The 17,885-nt window shown below is 39.7% G+C and overlaps 1 protein-coding gene, 1 non-coding gene and 1 pseudogene across 4 annotated transcripts in view; 2 read left to right on the forward strand and 1 right to left on the reverse strand.

Annotated features, from left to right (window-relative positions):
• The first annotated feature begins 6,979 nt into the window (after positions 1–6,979).
• On the forward strand, positions 6,980–7,085 carry LOC125613453. The gene has a single exon (XR_007344020.1). It is a non-coding gene; the product is annotated as a U6 spliceosomal RNA (small nuclear RNA).
• Positions 7,086–7,980: 895 nt separating this feature from the next.
• On the reverse strand, positions 7,981–9,422 carry LOC107137861 (annotated as a pseudogene).
• A 3,851-nt stretch (positions 9,423–13,273) lies between these two features.
• The window catches only part of Tep1 (telomerase associated protein 1), a 40,038-nt gene continuing 35,426 nt past the window's right edge, over positions 13,274–17,885 (forward strand). The window contains exon 1 of one of the 3 annotated variants that reach the window (XM_048793765.1): positions 13,274–13,417. The gene's annotated coding sequence lies outside the window, so the exon portion shown is untranslated. Of the gene's footprint in view, positions 13,541–17,885 lie in introns of all 3 variants that reach the window. The other 2 variants (XM_015480876.2, XM_015480877.2) reach the window with 2 other exon arrangements.

The raw sequence follows: 17,885 nt of genomic DNA on the forward strand, positions 1-17,885 counted from the left end.
TTCTCTCAAAAACATCTGCAAAGTGCTCTGCTTTACCTTAAGTCCTTTTGAACGTAGCAACCCATCTGGGGCCAACAAAATTGGGCTTGAAGAGGTAGTGCCCATAATGTCTCCAAAGATATAATGAAAGTGAAAGTACAAAAATCCCCACTCTCTCCTTTTCTACAGAGGAGCGTCCCGCTACTTACTTGCGGATTCCCACTTTACCTGGGAACTTACCGGTGCACCACCCTGACTGCTGAAAGTTCTGGATCCTGGGTTCGAGGAATATGTTCCCCGCACAGGCCACCAACTGTCGCGACCCCTCGCCGGCAAGGGAAACACGACACAGGATTCTTCTTTCAACAGTTTATTCAGGCCTTGAGTCATGTATCATCTTCTAGCGCCCCGCCGCCCGAACACACCCAAGCACAGCTTAATAAAGCCCCCCCGCGTCCCAATCCCAAGCCGCCATGTGGATCTCTCTCATAGGGTGGTAAGGGATTGCGCGCCAACTCTCCATAAAAGGAGTTGTTTATCACAGGCCACAGTGGAAGCCGGCGCCATCTTCTAATGGCGGCCACGGTCTATAAGAATAGCTTACCACATGGACTGAGCTCCTGCAGGTGGCTCCAACAAACCAGAGTAAAAATTAAAATGAAGCCATTCATACTAAAGTTTCATGTAACCAGAACGAAACTAAGTTGTCATCTGGGTTTCAAGAAATCAGGAGAGCAAAATAACAACCAGGTGGTACACACCTGTAATCACAGCTATCTGGGGACTGAGGCTGGAAGATTGCAAATCCGAAATCAGCCGGAGCAATTTAGCAAGTCCCTGTATCAAAATGAAATTTCTAAGCAAGGGAAAGCCTAGAGATAGAGCACTTGCTTAAGGCCTTAGGTCCAATCCTCAGCACTGAAGCGCGCACGCGCACACACACAGAAAGACACTTGATGTAAATAATCTCATAAGGACAAAACATTTGTTTTGGATCATGGTTGAAGAGGTTTCAGTCTTTGATCACTTAGCCCCATCCCTTTAGTGCCTGTGGTGAGGCAGTACATCATGTGGGAGCATGTGGTAATGATGAGATAGGAAGCCACTTGATAATGGAGATAAGTTGATACCTGAGGTAAGATCTTAGCAGAGATTACATTGTATTCTCAGCTCCTGTGCTCCTGCATGAGAGAAGTTCAAGCAAGATATAAGACTTAGTAAAGTACAGCAAAGTTGATTAGAAGAGAAAAAATCAGGGAAAGATACTCTCAAGGGGGAGAGTAGGTCCTCTTGGAGAGGAGAGTGACAACTCACTTCTTTGTGCGTTCAATATTATTAGGGTTGGCAAGGAGGTTTCTGGAGAATTCTGCCCAAGCATTACCTCTTAACTTTCGACTGATAGTAGGACTTTTTTAAAGTCAGATTTTTTAAAAGTCCTTATTATGCATATTTCTACCAAAAGGCAACTCTTGGTCATTTTGGTTTGTGTAAAAGTCACAAAGGCCCTCTTTTATTCAGGTCTAGCTGGATCAGGGTAACTTGTTTGTTATCAGTGAAGGAATTTTTGGATCTACATTCCTCATTCCTAAGAATGAAGTATATCCCTGAGAGTAACAAGCTTATTAAGGGTTGTAAACACTGCTATCTTTTTAAATCACAGCTAGGTCAGAATGGCCTTGTGTGAACTGCTGCAAAGAAAGACGAGGTGAGAGTTAGCACGTAGGCTTAGTCTACAAAATCAACCCATTCAATTCCACATTCCCACTGCTCATGTCTACCTACTACTTAACCTGCTCATCTCATGGCAGCAGAGAAGCAAAAGAGAGAGGAAGGAAGAGGAGGGACCTAACATCTCCTTTAAGGGCCCCCAGGGATCCAACTTCCTCTCACTAAGTCCCCCAACCCCTTAAAGCTTCTGCTCTTACCCTGCTCCACTCTTGTATTGCCTACGTAACTAGTGAAATTTCTATCCTTCCCTAATCTTGCTTGTTTTTGAGGAAACAGGTTGCCTGAAGGCCAGTAGTTCCTCTTCAGATGGGCTAGCTTAAACCACTTGGATCTATGTAGCTGTCAGCATGACTACCAGGAAACCTCCAATTTCATTGGAATCCATCTGCATGCTAAATGATGCTCCTCTTACCCCGTGCCATGACAATGACAATTGCCATAATGATGACCAGGAAGAACCATAAAACCATCAAAAAGAAGTGATTTTGGGCTGGGGATGTGGCTCAAGCAGTAGCGCGCTCACCTGGTATGCGTGGGGCGCTGGGTTCAATCCTCAACACCACATATAAATAAAATAAAGACGTTGTGTCTACCGAAAACTAAACAAAAAAAAAATAAATAAAAAATATTCTCTCTCTCTCTCTTAAAAAAAAAAGAAGTGATGTCTGAATGCCCCCAAAATCTCCACCTATTTTCAGAAAAGACATGAAAATTCTTCTCCTTTATTAGCCTATCCTCCCAACTAAGTTTTTTTTTAACTTGAATTTTACTTTTTTAGTTGTTGATAGAACTTTATTTATTTGTATGTGGTGCTGAGAATCGAACCCAGTGCCTCACACATGCTAGGCAAGTGCTCTACCACTGAACCACCACCCCAGCCTCCAACCAAGGTTTTTACTTGAAGGAAGAGCATGTTATTTGGGTGTGGTACTGGGTATGAACCCAGGGCCTCACACATGCCAGGCAACCACTCTACCACTGAACCATATCCCCAGCCCTTCCTCTCATTTCTTTTACCCTGTTTCTCTTATTTTCAGTTAAAAATAAACCTTCCTTAGCTGGGTGTGGTGGTACATGCCTGTATTCTCAGTGACTCTGGAGGCTGAGGAAAGAGGATTGCAGGTTCGAGGTCAGTCTCAGCAATGTATCGAGGCCCTGAGCATCTTAATGAAACCCTGTCTCAAAATAAAAAATTTAAAAAGAGCTGGGGATGTGACATAGTGGTAAAGCAACCCTGGGTTCAATCCTAATAATAAACAAATAAATAAATAAAACTTCCTTCAGTTGGGGGGTCAAAATCAGTTACACTACCATATCCCAATAATATCACATGCTGGTGACCATGCCTTTAACACATGGGCCTTTGGGGGACACTTGTCTGAATTGTACCAATGCTCAAAATTTATATGACTTAAACTGGGTATGGTGGCACCTGCCTATAATCACAGTGACTCAGGGGGCTGAGACAGGAGTATCACAAGTTCAAACTCAGCAAGCAACTTAGCAAGACCCTTTCTCAAAAAAAAAAGGACTGGGGAAGAAACTCAGTGATGAAGTGCCCCTGGGTTCCATCCCCACTACCAATAAATAAATAAATAAATTTAATGACTTAGAATAATCATTTTATTTCAATAGTCCTCCCTTATCTTTGGGTAGTACATTCCAGGACCCCCAGTGGATGTGTGAAACCTCAAACAGACCAAATTTTATGTATACATGGTTTTTCTTATAAATACTTACCTGCAATAAAATTTAATTTATAAGCTAGGCATGGTGGTGCATGCCTGTAATTCCAGCAACTAAGGAGGCTGAGATAGGAGAATCACAAGTTCAAGGCCAGCTTTGGCAACTAGCAAAAACCAATAAGCAAAAACCATTGGATCTCAGTGGTAGAGCACTCCTGGGTTCCATCCCCAAATAAATAAGTTAATGAGTACAGTTTAATTTATAAATTAGGCACAGTAAGAGAGTAATTACTAATAATGAAATAGAACAATTGTAACAATAGGTTGCAAAAGTTATGAATTGTTTATTTCTAGAATTTTCTATATGATATTTTCTGACTATTATTGATCATGGGTTACTGAAACCTTGGAAAGTGAAACCATGAATAAGGGTAGGTCTACTGTGTATCTCACAGTTTTGTGTTATTTGTTTCACTACATTTGGGCAGTGTTCCATTAGATAATTCTTCTATTTCATGTGTCAATGATAAAAAATTATATGATATTCATTTGATAGGTGGGCTGATCTGGGGGGCTCAAGACAGCTTTGTTCCCATGTCTGGGGCCTTGGTGGGGGTGGCTGGAAGACTGAGCTCAGTTGAGACTGTTGACAGAAGCACCTATATGTGGCATCTTGAATAACACAGTCTCAAGGCAATTGGACTTTTTGGCAATCAGGGCTTCCCAAGGAACTATTTCAGAGTCGTGGGTAGAAGGTGAAAGTTTCCTTTGATGTGACCTGAAGTCCTGGAATGTCACTTCTGCCATGTTATATTGGTCAAGCAAGTTACTTGTTCGGCCCAGATTGAAGTAAGGAATCAGACTCTCAGTGAAAGGAGAAGCAAAGAATATGTGGTTTCCTTTCATATACCATACCTGATAAGGGAGTCTAGTAAATGGGGAATGTTCCTTAATAGAAAATTAAGAAAGATGATGTTAACAGTTACCAGACCAAATGCAGGCTCATTTTCAGTCAAAGGAATCAGAAGGGAGATGACCCTGAGGTTTTTTTAATCTGCTGATTGGTGTCTGCTGCTTTCAAGTGGCCCAGAAGGGCTTATCTGGGGTGTCAAGGGCTATCAAGTAAGTGCTTGTTCATATATCACAGATTCTGTGATGCTCTTAAAGTTGGTAGTAATGATATCACAGGAGAAGAGATTTCTCTGGAGAAAGGAGGTCTCTCAATGAGTTCCCAGCTCAGGACAATGGGGTTCTTGGCATATTGGATGGAAAAGGACTTCAACATGCCCAGTGAGAGACACAGATAAAGGTTTATTTAGAGAAGCAGAAGCACATTCGAGGGAGAATGCAGGCTATCTCCAGAGGGAAAGACAGCAACCCATTGGTGTAAGGTGTAAATATTTATAGAGGAATGAATGCTAGGGTGTTATAGTTAAAGGGTTTCATAAACTGACTTCCAGGCCACTCACGTATAATCAAATCAAGCCTTTATTGAAGCACATTAGTGGCGATTGACCAGAACATAAAGCTGTTCCCCTGATCAGCCCTGAACAATTGCAAGGGTGCTCCTTATAAGCTTGAAAACTGCAAAAGGGATGTTCGGGGGTCTAGCCAATGCAAGCAAGCCAGGTTACTGAAGCGGGAAGCCTAACCAATCACAGTTAGCCCAATCACCCCAGTTACAGAAACAGAGCCCTGTTACCCTAGTTACAGAAACAATGTCCCATTAGGTAGTTCCATGTTCTTAAAGGTTTCTATAGCAAAAGGAAAAGAACATCTTGCCCCAGTCATGACCCTTCTACTTGGCATGGTTGTTTTACAGAATGGAGTCACAAAATGAAATGGAGTCACATTTGCTTTTACTATCACAAGGGACTGGACCAGAGGTGGAGTCAGAGCAGAGTTATATAATTTTATGCAAGTTTTTCTTGTGCTTGTGCATTGCCCCAATGTTAAATTTTGCAGGCAAAGTCATGAATCATGAGCATTTCTTTTGAGACTCAGTCTACCTTTCCTTTTCTATTTCCCCAAATTTGATTAAAAAGAAATATACTGTGAATCTATTGGTAGTTATTCAAAGAGGAGCAGGGGGTTGGGGGATCAAGTAAAACCAATGACATTTCCACTCCCCATGAGCTCACTCCCTTCTCAGCTCTTATCAGAGGCCTGCCCTTCCCAGATCCAAGTCCATCTCCTTCAGGAAGTGTCCTGAGATCCCTCCCCACAACCATAAACACCTATAGTTTGTTCCTTAGTCTAATATAGCGCTTCTCATTATCTTCCATGTGTTTCTGTGACTTCTGTATGTGCCTGTCTTGGGGACCATGAGTCCTTGAAAAGAAGGCATGATTTACACATTTTACACAGGAATTAGTACTATGCACTTGATAGGTGCTTAGCAGATGTTTCACAATGAATGTGCATAAAACTGACCAGAAGTGAGCAATTTTAATAGGTGGTAGGACTCTTCCCTAAAGAGTCTCCAAAGACTGAAGAGGTGGCACTCCTTGGTCCCAGAGATATATCATTCTGGATACTGCACTCAATAGCCATTGCATCACAATACCACTGAGCTGCAATTAGGGGTGTAGGTCATATATGTAGGAAAAAGTAAGTGGTCCTGAAATCTAGAACCTGAAAAATATGGAAAATAAGATAATTTTGTGATAATTCAAAGAATTCAATCCAGTGGGAAATGGCAGAATGTTTCCTTGGCTTTGGGATTTTTTCTTGACTGGCAAAACTCCTGATTTGATCAATGATTGTAATCTGAAGAAATATTGCTTTGACTCAAGGGAGTAACTAGGAAAACAGGACCCCCAAAGCAGCAAATATTGGCAATGCATTTAACACTGTCCATGGGAAAGAAAAGCTGAATTTGAACTTCATGAACATCTTATTAGTTGAAAGATTTTCTCTGTTCAAGCAAAGATAGTTTATCTGGTTTCCTCCCAAACCCAGCTGAAATAGTCTTTAGGGATCGGTTACTGTCTGATGGGAAATAGAATCTCTGGGAATTGGTTCAAATTTTTAATTTATATACATGCAATTCAGGTGTGGCAAGTGCATTCCTTATTAAACTAGTTAAATAAAAACTATCAGAGGCCATCATTTTGAACTAAACTTCTACACTAGACCCCAACAGACCAGGCTACAGATAAAAATGGAGTTTTTTACTCACATATCACCAGCCAAAACTAAGCTGTTTATATGATTTTCTGAGAAACCAGGATTAGAAAGATACCTGCCAAAGTTCCCAAGAGGCCAGTTTCAATTAGCAGGATAATGAAGATTTCTCAGCTTTAATCCTTAACACAAAAGAAGTAGCCTGAAATAAGCTGATACTAACCAATTGTTTTTCTATGATTTTGAATCCTCATGCCACTGTTTAGTAGAAGAAAGTAACTTTTGAAATGACCAATCTGCTTTTTGTTCTTTTGTTTCTTCTTTCTTTAGAAACAAAAGATTTTTTGCCTATAAAACAAAACTCTTCTGCTCAATCCATAGGAACACTTACTATATTCTATGAAATAAAGTGTAGCTCAATTCTAGAATCACAAACAAAGAGAATTAAGATCTTCAAACTAGTACTAGCTTCAGTAGCACGTATACTAAATTGGAATGATACAGAGAAGATTAGCATGGCCCCTGCATAAGGATGACATACAAATCCTTGAAGCATTCCATATCTTTGGTGGAATGTGATGGTCATCATTATGTAAAGTACATGTATGAAGATATGAATTGGTATGAATATACTTTGTATACACCCAGAGATATGAAAAATTGTGCTCTTTATGTGGAATATGAATTGTAATGCATTCTGCTGTCATATATAAATTTTAAAAATTAATTAAAAATAAACCGAAAACAACAACAACAACAACAAAGATCTTCAAACTAAGGGTTGGGGTTGTAATCTGCTTAGCCTTGAAACCCTATGTTCAATGACTAGCCCTTCCCCCTGCCCTGCCACAAACCCCAAAAGGAAGAAATAATCCTATGTGGGTCCTGCCTCTTCTTGCTTCCTTTTTCTGGATATGCCTCCACTCATAAAGACATATTCACCAAATAATTTTACTTATATAATGTCAAAACTTAACTTTTTAGCCTCAAGTCACTTTGGTCAGTTTCTGCTTTCATGTTTCCTAGATCTTATAGCAATCTTCCTTTCTCCATAGACAGATCTTCAATGGTGGTTCTCCTCCACCCTCACCCCGACTGTTGTTTTTTTTTTTTTCCAATACTGGAGATTGAGCCAGGAATGCTTTACCACTGAAATACCTCCCTGATCCCTTTTTAAAATTTATTGTATGTATGTATGTATACATGGTTTTATGGTAGTGGGATTTGAACCCAGGGCCTCACACATGGTAGGCAAGTGTTCTACTACTTAGCTACATCTCCAATTCTTTTTCTTTAATTAAAAAATAGTAGTTTTATTGATTACACATAATTTTAACTATATTAATATATATTATAACTTTTAGAATTAGAAATATATTGTAAATATATGGTAAAATATAAATATATAAATATAAATACATGGTAAAATACACTTTATATTTTATCAAGAATAATCCAAGTTACAGCAACATGTTCAATGATACTTATTTAGTCCTGCAATCATCACATACCTATTTTCACATAACCAAGAAGTCACCATCCAAGCTTTACTGACACTATAGTTACCCCTTCAGACTGTATTACATAGAAACAAGACACGTTTCCTTTTCTAGTAGATACTTCTTTTTAATTATAAAGACATACTCACCAAATAATTTTACTTGTATAATGTGAAAACTTAACTTTTTAGCCTTAAGAGTTGTCTCAAGTAGCTTTCATTTTGGAAAGCTATCAAGACATGAAACAGCAGCAAAATGACCTTCTGGACCTGGTACTTTTGAGTTTTCATTTTTGCTTAGAACACCAATTTAAAATTAAAACAAAATCATTCCCACATTATACTCATGTAGGAAGTCTTTTTATGTACACATTAACACAAGATGGAAATGTCAAACTGAGTAAGTTTTTTTTTTTTTTTTTTTTGCAAATCACAGAAATAAAACAGTGCTATCAGAAACAGAAACATTTGCTTTAGTGTTTTATAGCCAAAGAGACTGATGAATGTCATTCAAATTCTCATCTCCTTCTTCCATGGCTTTCAAATTAAGTACTTCCAAAGAACCTTTGCCTTTATTTCCTTTTTTTTTTTTATTAGCCTGTCAATTTCTTGGAGCCTGGATCAAAAAGACATGATTTCTAGCTGCTGGCTGTAGTCTTCATTTTCTATAACCTTGATCAATGGCTTGAGCTTGTCCTTCAGCTCCTTCTCTTCATTCACTGGAAGAATGAACCCAGCCTCATGTGAACACATAGATCTTCTTTTTCTCCTTTAGCTGCTTTATCACTTCTAAAGCCTGCTGCTTTATACTCTTGGTGGGTTTCTCTGAATAGTGGATGTACTTCCTGGCTCTCTCAATAAGGATCACAGTGTATGGTCTCTTTGTTTCTTGATTGACACTTTTGTCTGCACAATGGTTGCAGTATCCCTAAACATCTGCTCCAGCTGTGTGTGCCTTTCTTCATCTGATACCGGAACTTTTCCTTTAGTCAAAATCTGCTTACAGATTTCAGTTTGGTCATCTGTTCCAAATGCACTGATGAGATCTTTCTTCTTTGCAACCTGATCTTTAGAAACATTTACAAACACTGAGTGGGTTTGCAGGATTTCATCAAGGTCTCTTTCTCTTATTCTTGTAACAGGTGATCTCAAAGCACTTGCCCGAGTGCTTCATGCCAACTGCTGCCACATTGTCAGATGGATCTGATTGCTAGGGATGAAGATGGACATGGAGGCAGCTTACAGATGGCAGCCAGAGAACCAGAGCTCTACCCCTCATGACTACTGGCACCCACCTCCAACGACCCCAGGCAGGCACAACCTAACTACTGCTCAGAGCGTGCCACCCTCCAATTCTTTTCATTTTTTAAATTTATTTTTTAAAATTAATTAATTTACTTTAAGTTTTTGATACAGTGTCTAAGTTGCCTAGGCTGGCCTTGAAATCATGATCCTCTTGCTTTAGCCTCCCTGGTAACTGGGATTATAGGCATGTGCCACCTTGCCTGTTTCAATGGAGGTTCTTAATGTGGGGGTAGGACAGTAACGCTGGGGGTATTTGTTGAATCTCACAATGATTAAGATTTTTTTTTTTTATTTGATGAGTAGGACTCAAGATTGCTAGACATTTAGCAATTGTGCAAAGCACTCCCATATAATGTGGGACATTCCTACATTTCCAAGTTGAATGCCTATTCAGTCATTCATGTTGTTGAAATCCATTGTAATTAGGATTTAGACACTAGTATGGCAATATGTAAATCAATGGATGTGTAACTAGACACTAGTATGGCAATATGTAAATCAATGGATGTGTAACTGATGTGATTCTGCAATCTGTATTTGGGGTAAAAATGGGAGCTCATAACCCACTTGAATCAAAGTGTGAAATATGATATATCAAGAATTATGTAATGTTTTGAACAGCCAACAATAAAAAATTAAAAAAAAAAAAAAGAAATTCGTATTTTTAGGGGGAAAAGTCAGAAATGATATAAATCTGTACTCCGTTGCATAATATTTTTTCACACAATAATGTAGCTAGGACATTAGTAAAATATTATAACAAGAGTTTTTCATTCATTTTGATCACTGGATAGTGATTTAATATGTTCCTTTTTATGAATTGCTGTTGTTTCTAGGGTTTCTGTTTTTGGCATGTTTTATTTTGTTTTACTATTACAAAGAATGTTGAAATATGCTTCTTTATCCACGTTTTGCAAAATTGGTGAGTATCTTTGTAGGATAAATAAAATTTTAAATTGCTGGGTCAAGGATATGCAGATTTATATTTTTATAGATATTTTTGATGACTAACTGTACAAAGTACATCAATTTAAACCCCAGCAAGAGTATATCTAGTTTTTAAATGTATTCATCTTCAGCATTAGGAAATGTTAAACTTTAAATATTTACAATTTTTATGTGTAAAAATAAACAGTATAGTTTTAATTTCTTTAAAAAAAATTAGGATTTAACTTTATTTAAAATATAAACAACACAAGGCATTTTATGCATAGCTTTAATATACACTAAACTTTTCAGGAATGCAATTACCCTAAAAATCATGAGATGATCATGCCTTGTCCGGTTCAAAAATCTGCCAGAAGTTATTCATTATTTTGGAAAACTATGTTATACTAGTAACTCTGTTCATGGTATGTGAATCACAATTTGTCTTAGTCAGTTTTCTGTTGCTGTGACAAAATACCTGAAATAATCACTTTATAAGGAGAAAGATTTATTTTGGCTCATGGTTTCAGAGATTTCAGTCCATGGTCATTTTGTCATGTTGCCTTTGGGCCTGTGGCATGGCAGTACATCATGGTGGGGAGCACATAGAAGAGGAAACTGATCACCTTAATGATGGATAGTTGGAAAATAGTGAAAAGAAGGGGCTGGGTCTCAATATCCCCTTTGAGGGAATGCCCTTGTGAGGTAGTAGGCCTTACATTCTAAAGGTTTCACCAATTCCCAAGTAGCATTACAGACTGGTGACCACACCTTTAGCATATGAGCCTTTGGGGGACATTTAGGATCCAAATTGTATCACCATTATAACATGTTTGTATCATTCTGCATTTGTAGTAGTTATGTTCAAGGTAATTCTATACAGTAAGTAAGCATCTAACTACCAAATTTTGAATACTCTTGAATACTATGTCCAACATTCATTGGTTTATGTATGTATGTATTATGTATTTATTTGTGGTGCTGGGGATTGAACCCTGGGCCTCGTGCATGTAAGGCAAGCATTCTACCAACTGAGCTGTATCTCCAGCTACGCCCAAACATTTCTTATATATCTTTTTAGGACATTTTATTATTGTTATTGTTAATTAGGGGGGTCAAACCCAGGGACTTGCACAGGCTAAGTGCACAATTTACCACTAAACTCTATCTCTAGCCCCACATTTTACTATCTTTTACATTGTGTGGGTATGTATTATATTGTTTATGAATTGTATTTTAGGATAATATAAGGATATATTTATATATTTATTATAAAGGGGAGTGTCTTAGTATGGGTTGCTATAACAATTACCATAGGCTGGGTGGCTTAAGCAGCAAACACTTATTTTTCATAGTTCTAGAAGCTGGAAGTCTAAGATCAGATGCCAGTGTGGCAAGAGCCATCCTCCAGGTTGCAGATGATTGACTTTTCATTGTATCCTCACTTGGAAGAAAGAGAGCTAACTAGCTTCCTCTCAGCCCTATCCTTATGAGGCCAGGAGTATCATTTGTGAGGGTTCTACCTTCATGACTTAATTGCTTCCCAAAGGCCTCATCACCTAAACACTATCACACTGGGATTAGTATTTCAATATTGAACTTTTTGGGGGGCGGGGCAGGAGGGATGAAAATGCAGTCCACCACAGGGAATGTGGAAATGATGGGATGAGTTGTAATGGAGGTATCTAATGAAGGAAGGTGGGATCAGGATCAGTTTGAGATAGGAATTTGGGGATACAGAAAAAAGAAAGAGTTTCAAGAGAAGTGCCCACAAACTAATGAAATGTTGGAAATGTCACGAACCTTCACAAATTTCTGAGCAACCCAGCCCACAGCCTTGGCCTGGGCCGTTGACCCATACCTTGCCTGTACATGGGGCAATGCACATGTGCAGAGAAAACTGGCACAAAATTGTGTAACTGAACCGACTCCACCTTCAGACCTACCCTTAGCCACCATTCCTCTATAAATATTAATATCCCACACCAAGGGGTTGCAGTCTTTCCCTTTGGAGATGGCCTTCATTTTTCCCTCGAATGTGTATTCCTTGTTTTGCCCCTAAACTTCTCACTCTGGAGACAGCCCACATTCTCCTTTGAATGTACATCTGCTTCCCTAAATAAACCTTTGTCCGTGTCTCTGAGTGATGGTGTTGGAATTCTTCTCCATCAAGTATGCCAAGAACCCCACTTGTTCTGAGTCAAGGTCCCCCTCTCTGGGAACTCTGGTACCTCCTGTGACAAGTTAATAGATAAAACAGAATGCCACCAATTCTGAACCAAAGTTCAGTTGTTACCTGAGACTCAAGGGTACCTCCTTAAGGGAAGCAATAATATTTTCCAGAAGGCAGCTAATCTATTTTGCATGAGGAAAGTTTGTTTCTCTGCTTCTACTTGTTTGGCCCTCATCTTTATAACATAGCACTAGCATTATCACCCTAACAGGTGACTTATCTCTTTTCCAAGCCTGTTTCTATTTGGGGGGAAACGATTCCATATTAGCCATTCATAAGACTTGTGATAGATGTTTTGTCAACCAGGAATCTCCCGTCCAAGGGACAGGAGTGGGACGTGCTCTCAGTTTACCCTGCTTCATTTTATGTCTCTACTTCTTTACAGGCTGGCCTTTTAATTCTCTACTTCTTTAATCTCCTTTTAATCCTTCTTTAGTCTCCTTTTAATCCACCCCCTTTTAATCTTATTTACCCAAAGAAACTTTAGGATAAATTAAGAGTCCAATTATCTTTGATACCAGGAAAAAAGGTACACAGGCAGCGAACATGCCAGTCCTTTCCAAGAAAGAGTGTTGGAAGATAGAAAAAAAAAAGGACACGAAAATTAGCAAACAAGGAGGGGAACTTGGGAAAGTCTGAGTAACAGCAGAAAAGAAGGCTAAGGAAGAAAAAGGAGTAAAGAAAAACACAGACGCCAGAAAAAGCTTCGGGTATCCTCTAGGCGTTCCTTGCTGGCCTCTCGGCTCCCGGTGGGCAGTCCCTCCAGCAGCCGCGCCCCGGTCCGCGTCCGCGCCCCGCCCGTGCGTCTCCTGGGACTGCGCGGCTCCGTCCCCTCCCTGGCTTTCCGCCTCGCTTCTCCTCCGACTTCCACCTCTCCCTGGAGCAGAGCCCAGAGCCGGACTTGTGCTTCCGGTTGCCAAGAACCGGGATCCCCAGGTCCTTCACCCACTTCTTCAGCTCCCGGTCGCTCCAAGGAGGGTCCGAGCTCAGGTGGAACCTGGCCTGGGGTCTGGGCGCTGGCTCGGCAGCTGAGCGCCGGTGGAAAGGGACTGGGTCAGTGTGAGTAGCCACCTGAGGCCCCGGCTGGGCGGGGGCCAGTGGGGACAAATCTTCTCCAGGCATCCCCGGGAGGGCGTGCAGTGTGTGAAAGGGAAGATGAGAAAGGAAGAGAAGGATGAGGAGAAAAGGAGGAATGGGGGACAGAGGGGTACAGAAGAGAAGGGAGGAAGAGATCAAGGAAGAATGAGTCGTCTTCTCTGCCCTTTGCGCTCCTGGGAGGAGAAGTAGCTGTCAGGAACGGAGCGCTTTGTATTAGCAGAAGCCTAGAGCATGCATAACTTTACTATATATTGCCTCTTAATAGTGAGGTGGCTATCAGTGTGTTAATGCGACAAGGTCTCCAAGATCTTAAGTCCAGAATAGTGTCTAAAGTGCGGTTCAGTTTATGTAAACCAAAAGAAAAAGAGATGGTGGTGATGGAGAAGATATATATATATAAAATATATAATATATTATATATATAAATAATATATTATATATACATAATATATTATATATATACATAATATATTATATATATAAATTGTATATGCATAGAAATTGTTTGAAACACTATAAAGTTGTTCATGATAAAAAAAGCTCTGTCCTTGTCTCCACTGCCCATCCATAGATTTTTAAAAAATTTTATTTGTAGATGGACACAATATCTTTATTTTATTTTATTTATTTTATATGCTGCTGTGGATCAAACCCAGTGCCTCACACGTGCTAGACAAGCTGTCTACCATTGAGCTACAGCTCCAACGCTGTAACAAGATTTTGAGAAAAAGGAAAAAGAAGTTTATTGATTTGCTTGAAAAGGGGAAATACTGGAGACTACTGTCTCAGAGGCTGTGATTCTCTCTGCTAGGGGGAACACAAGGCTTTTAAAAAGAGAAATACAAAAGCTGGGACTCAATATTATCAGTAGATAAAATTAATTTGTGTCCAACTGGTGTCCTTCAGAAAGGTATAACTTCAGTTTCTAAATTTGGAGTTTCCTTATTCTTGTGAGCAGTGACACTCTTCCAGGAAGTAAAGGACATGAGAGCTTACTTAGCCTGGAAGGAAAAAGGTGTTGGTCCTGTCCCCAACCCCCCTGCAGTCAGTAAGCCATCTGCAGTCAAGCTGCAAGCTTTAAACTCAAAACATGAAATGGATCCTGGTTACATTAGCAATGGTTATCTATGGGAAAGGGAACTAGATATGGGGCAAGGACTTTTAACTTTTCAGTTGTGTAAATCTCCCTTCACAAACTCCAGTGTAACAACAACAACAAAATGTTTTTTACATGTTTTATTTTTCTATTCATTTTTTGTTGTTGTTGTCATTTTGCAGCATTGGGGATTGAGCCCAGGAGCACTCTATCACTGAGCTACGTCCCCAGTTCTTTTTATTCCTTATTTTGAGACAGGGTCTTGCAAGGTTGCTAAGGCTGGTGTAAAACTTGCAATCTTCCAACCTCAGTCTCCAAAAATCTTTTTTTTTTTTTTTTTTGGTACCAGGCATTGAACCCAGAGGCATTTAACCACCGAGCTACATCCCCAGCCCTTTTTATTTTTTATATTGAGATAGGGTCTCCCTAACTTATGTAGGGCCTCACTAAGCTGCTGAGGCTGGTTTGAACTTGTGATCCTTCTGCTTCAGCATTCCGATAACCACTAAGCCACATTCCCATCCATTTATTTATTTATTTTTGAGACAGAGTCTCGCTAAATTGCTTAGGTCTTTCTTTGCTAAATTGTTGATGTTGGCTTTGAATTTATGATCCTCCTTCCTCAGCATCCCGAGTCACTTGAATTACAGGTGTGCACCACCACACTTGGCTATTTGTCTTTTGGATGTTACGTTTTTAAAAGTTCTTTATGTGTTCTGGACATTAGTTTTCTGTCAGAATAGTAGGTGCAAAGATTTTCTCCCATTCTGTAGGTTCTCTTTTCACATATTTAATTGCTTCCTTTGCTGTACAGAAGCTTTTAATTTGACACCATCCCATTTGTTAACTCTTGGCATTATTTCTTGAGCTTTAGGCATCCTATTAAGAAAGTCATTGCTTGCGCCTATATGTTGGTGTATTGACCCTACATATTCTTCTAGGAGATGCATAGTTTCTGGCCTAATTCCTAGGCCTTTAATCCAGGACTTTTGTTCATGGTGAGAGATAAGGATCTAGTCTCATTCTTCTTCATAGGGATAACCAGTTTTCCCAGTATCATTTGTTAAAAAGGCTGTTTTTTCTCCAGTGCATGTTTTTTTTTTTAATATTTTATTTAGAGGCAGGGTCTTGCTGAATTGCTTAGGACCTTCTAAGTTGCTGAGACTGGCTTTGAATTCATGATCCTCCTGCCTTGGCCTCCTGAGCCACTGGGATTACAGGTGTGCACCACTGTGCCTTGCCAATGTATGTTTTTGACACTGTTGTCAAGGATCAGATGACCTTATCTGTGTGGATTTGTCTCTGTCTTCAATTTCTGTACCATCGGTCTATATGTCTATTTTTATGACAGAATCATATAGTTTTTTTTATTAAAGGTCTGTAGTATAATTTGAAGTTGGTATTGTGATACCTCCTGCATTGCTTTTTTGGCTGGGTTAGAGACTTTCAACAAAGATAGTAACAGGGGGAATGGAGAAAATTGGATAGATCTGAAAGATGTTCAGGGAGTAAAATCAATAGAATTTGGTAGTATACTAGAAAATAATAACAAAGAATAGTCTCCATTACCAAGAATAGACTACACTTACCAAGTGTCAAGCATTGCTCTAATTGCTACTTAAATTTTTTTTTCTTGCTTATTCCTATCACAACTCTGTGGGGTAGGCTTTATTCTTAATTTTGTAGATAAGAAAACAAAGACGAAGAGAATTTAAGTAACTTGTCCAAGGTCCCAGGGTAGGAAAGCCAGGATTCAATGTCAGGTCTGTGTCGCTCCAAACCCTGTGAACAGAGGTGACAAAAAGGGGGAATCGATTTGAGACAGAGGTGGGAAGGAGGGAAAGATGATACATTTGGGATCTGTGGAATTTGAGGAATCTTTAGTCATCTGAGTAGAGATATTCAAAAGGCAAATGGATAAGTGAATATGGAGCTCAGAGGAAAGATCTAGGTCAAGGAATAAATTTGTGAGTTGGCAGCATGGAAATGTTACTTGGTACTATACGGTAGGTACAATGAGACCACCCCAGGAAAGTATGCAGAAGGATTAGAATAGAACTGTAAGGAACATCACTGTTAAGAAATGGTAGAAAAAGAGCCCTATAAAAGATGTAACTATAGTGGTAAGAAGAAAGAAGATCAGGACAATAGTATCGTGGAAAACAAAGAGAGTTCAACAGTGTCATATTCTACTTGAGGGCCAAAATGTGTGTTTGCATTTGTGGTAAAAGTCTATTCATTATCTAAGACGACAGTCTTGGTAGACTAATAGGGACAGAATCCCACTTAGCTGATTGAAGAGTGAGTTGAGGACAAAGAAATTTTAATGGTAGGCATAAACAATTTGATCAAAATATTTGTTCTCTTTAGCTCTGACCCTAGAGTCGACATTATAAGTGAGGTCCTTTAGCTGGATACAGTGGTGCACATCTGTAATTCCAGCAACTCAGGAGTCTGAGGCAGGAAGACTACAAGTTCAAGACCAGCCTGGGCAACTTAGCAAGACCCTGTCTCAACAAATAAAAAGGGCTGGGGATGGACCTCTGTAGTAGAACATCCCTGGGTCTAATCCTCAGTACTGAAAATAAAGAAGAAAAAAGTGAGATCCCTTTACTAAGTTTCAATCATATTAATAGTCAGGGGGTCTCTTTTACCTCCTCATGAGAAGACATATCCCTTTTTGTGTTAGTCAGCTTTCTGTTGCTGTTGACAAAATACTTGAGATAAATCAACTCAAGGTAGAAAGGTTTATTTTTGACTCATGTTTTCAGAGGTTTCAGCCCATGGTTTCTTGGCCTCATTGCTTTGGGCCTCAGGTGAGGCTGAACTTCATGGCAGAGAGTATGGGATGTAGCAAAGCTGTTCATCTCATGGCAGCTGGGAAGCAAAGGGAAAGAAAGAGGAAGGGGCTGGGGATGAGATTTATCCTTTAAGCTCCTCCCCCCACTGCTGTGACCTACTTCCTCCAACTAGGTCTCACCTCTGAGAAAGTTTGCACCACCTCCTGCCAGCTAAGGACCAACCCTTCAACACCTGAGCCTTGGGGGAAACATTCCAGATCCAAACTGTAACACTGCCCCTCCAGCTATTCCTTTTTTCCTCCTTAAATTTTCCTGTTCTTAAGTTTCTGCATTGCCCTTTCCTACCCTTCTCCCTTGGATATTCCCTAGGTGGTAAATGGGATGAATCCTGTCCTAGGGATATATATAT

Source organism: Marmota marmota, unplaced genomic scaffold, assembly GCF_001458135.2.
Source record: "Marmota marmota marmota unplaced genomic scaffold, marMar, whole genome shotgun sequence".
Lineage (NCBI taxonomy): Eukaryota > Metazoa > Chordata > Mammalia > Rodentia > Sciuridae > Marmota > Marmota marmota.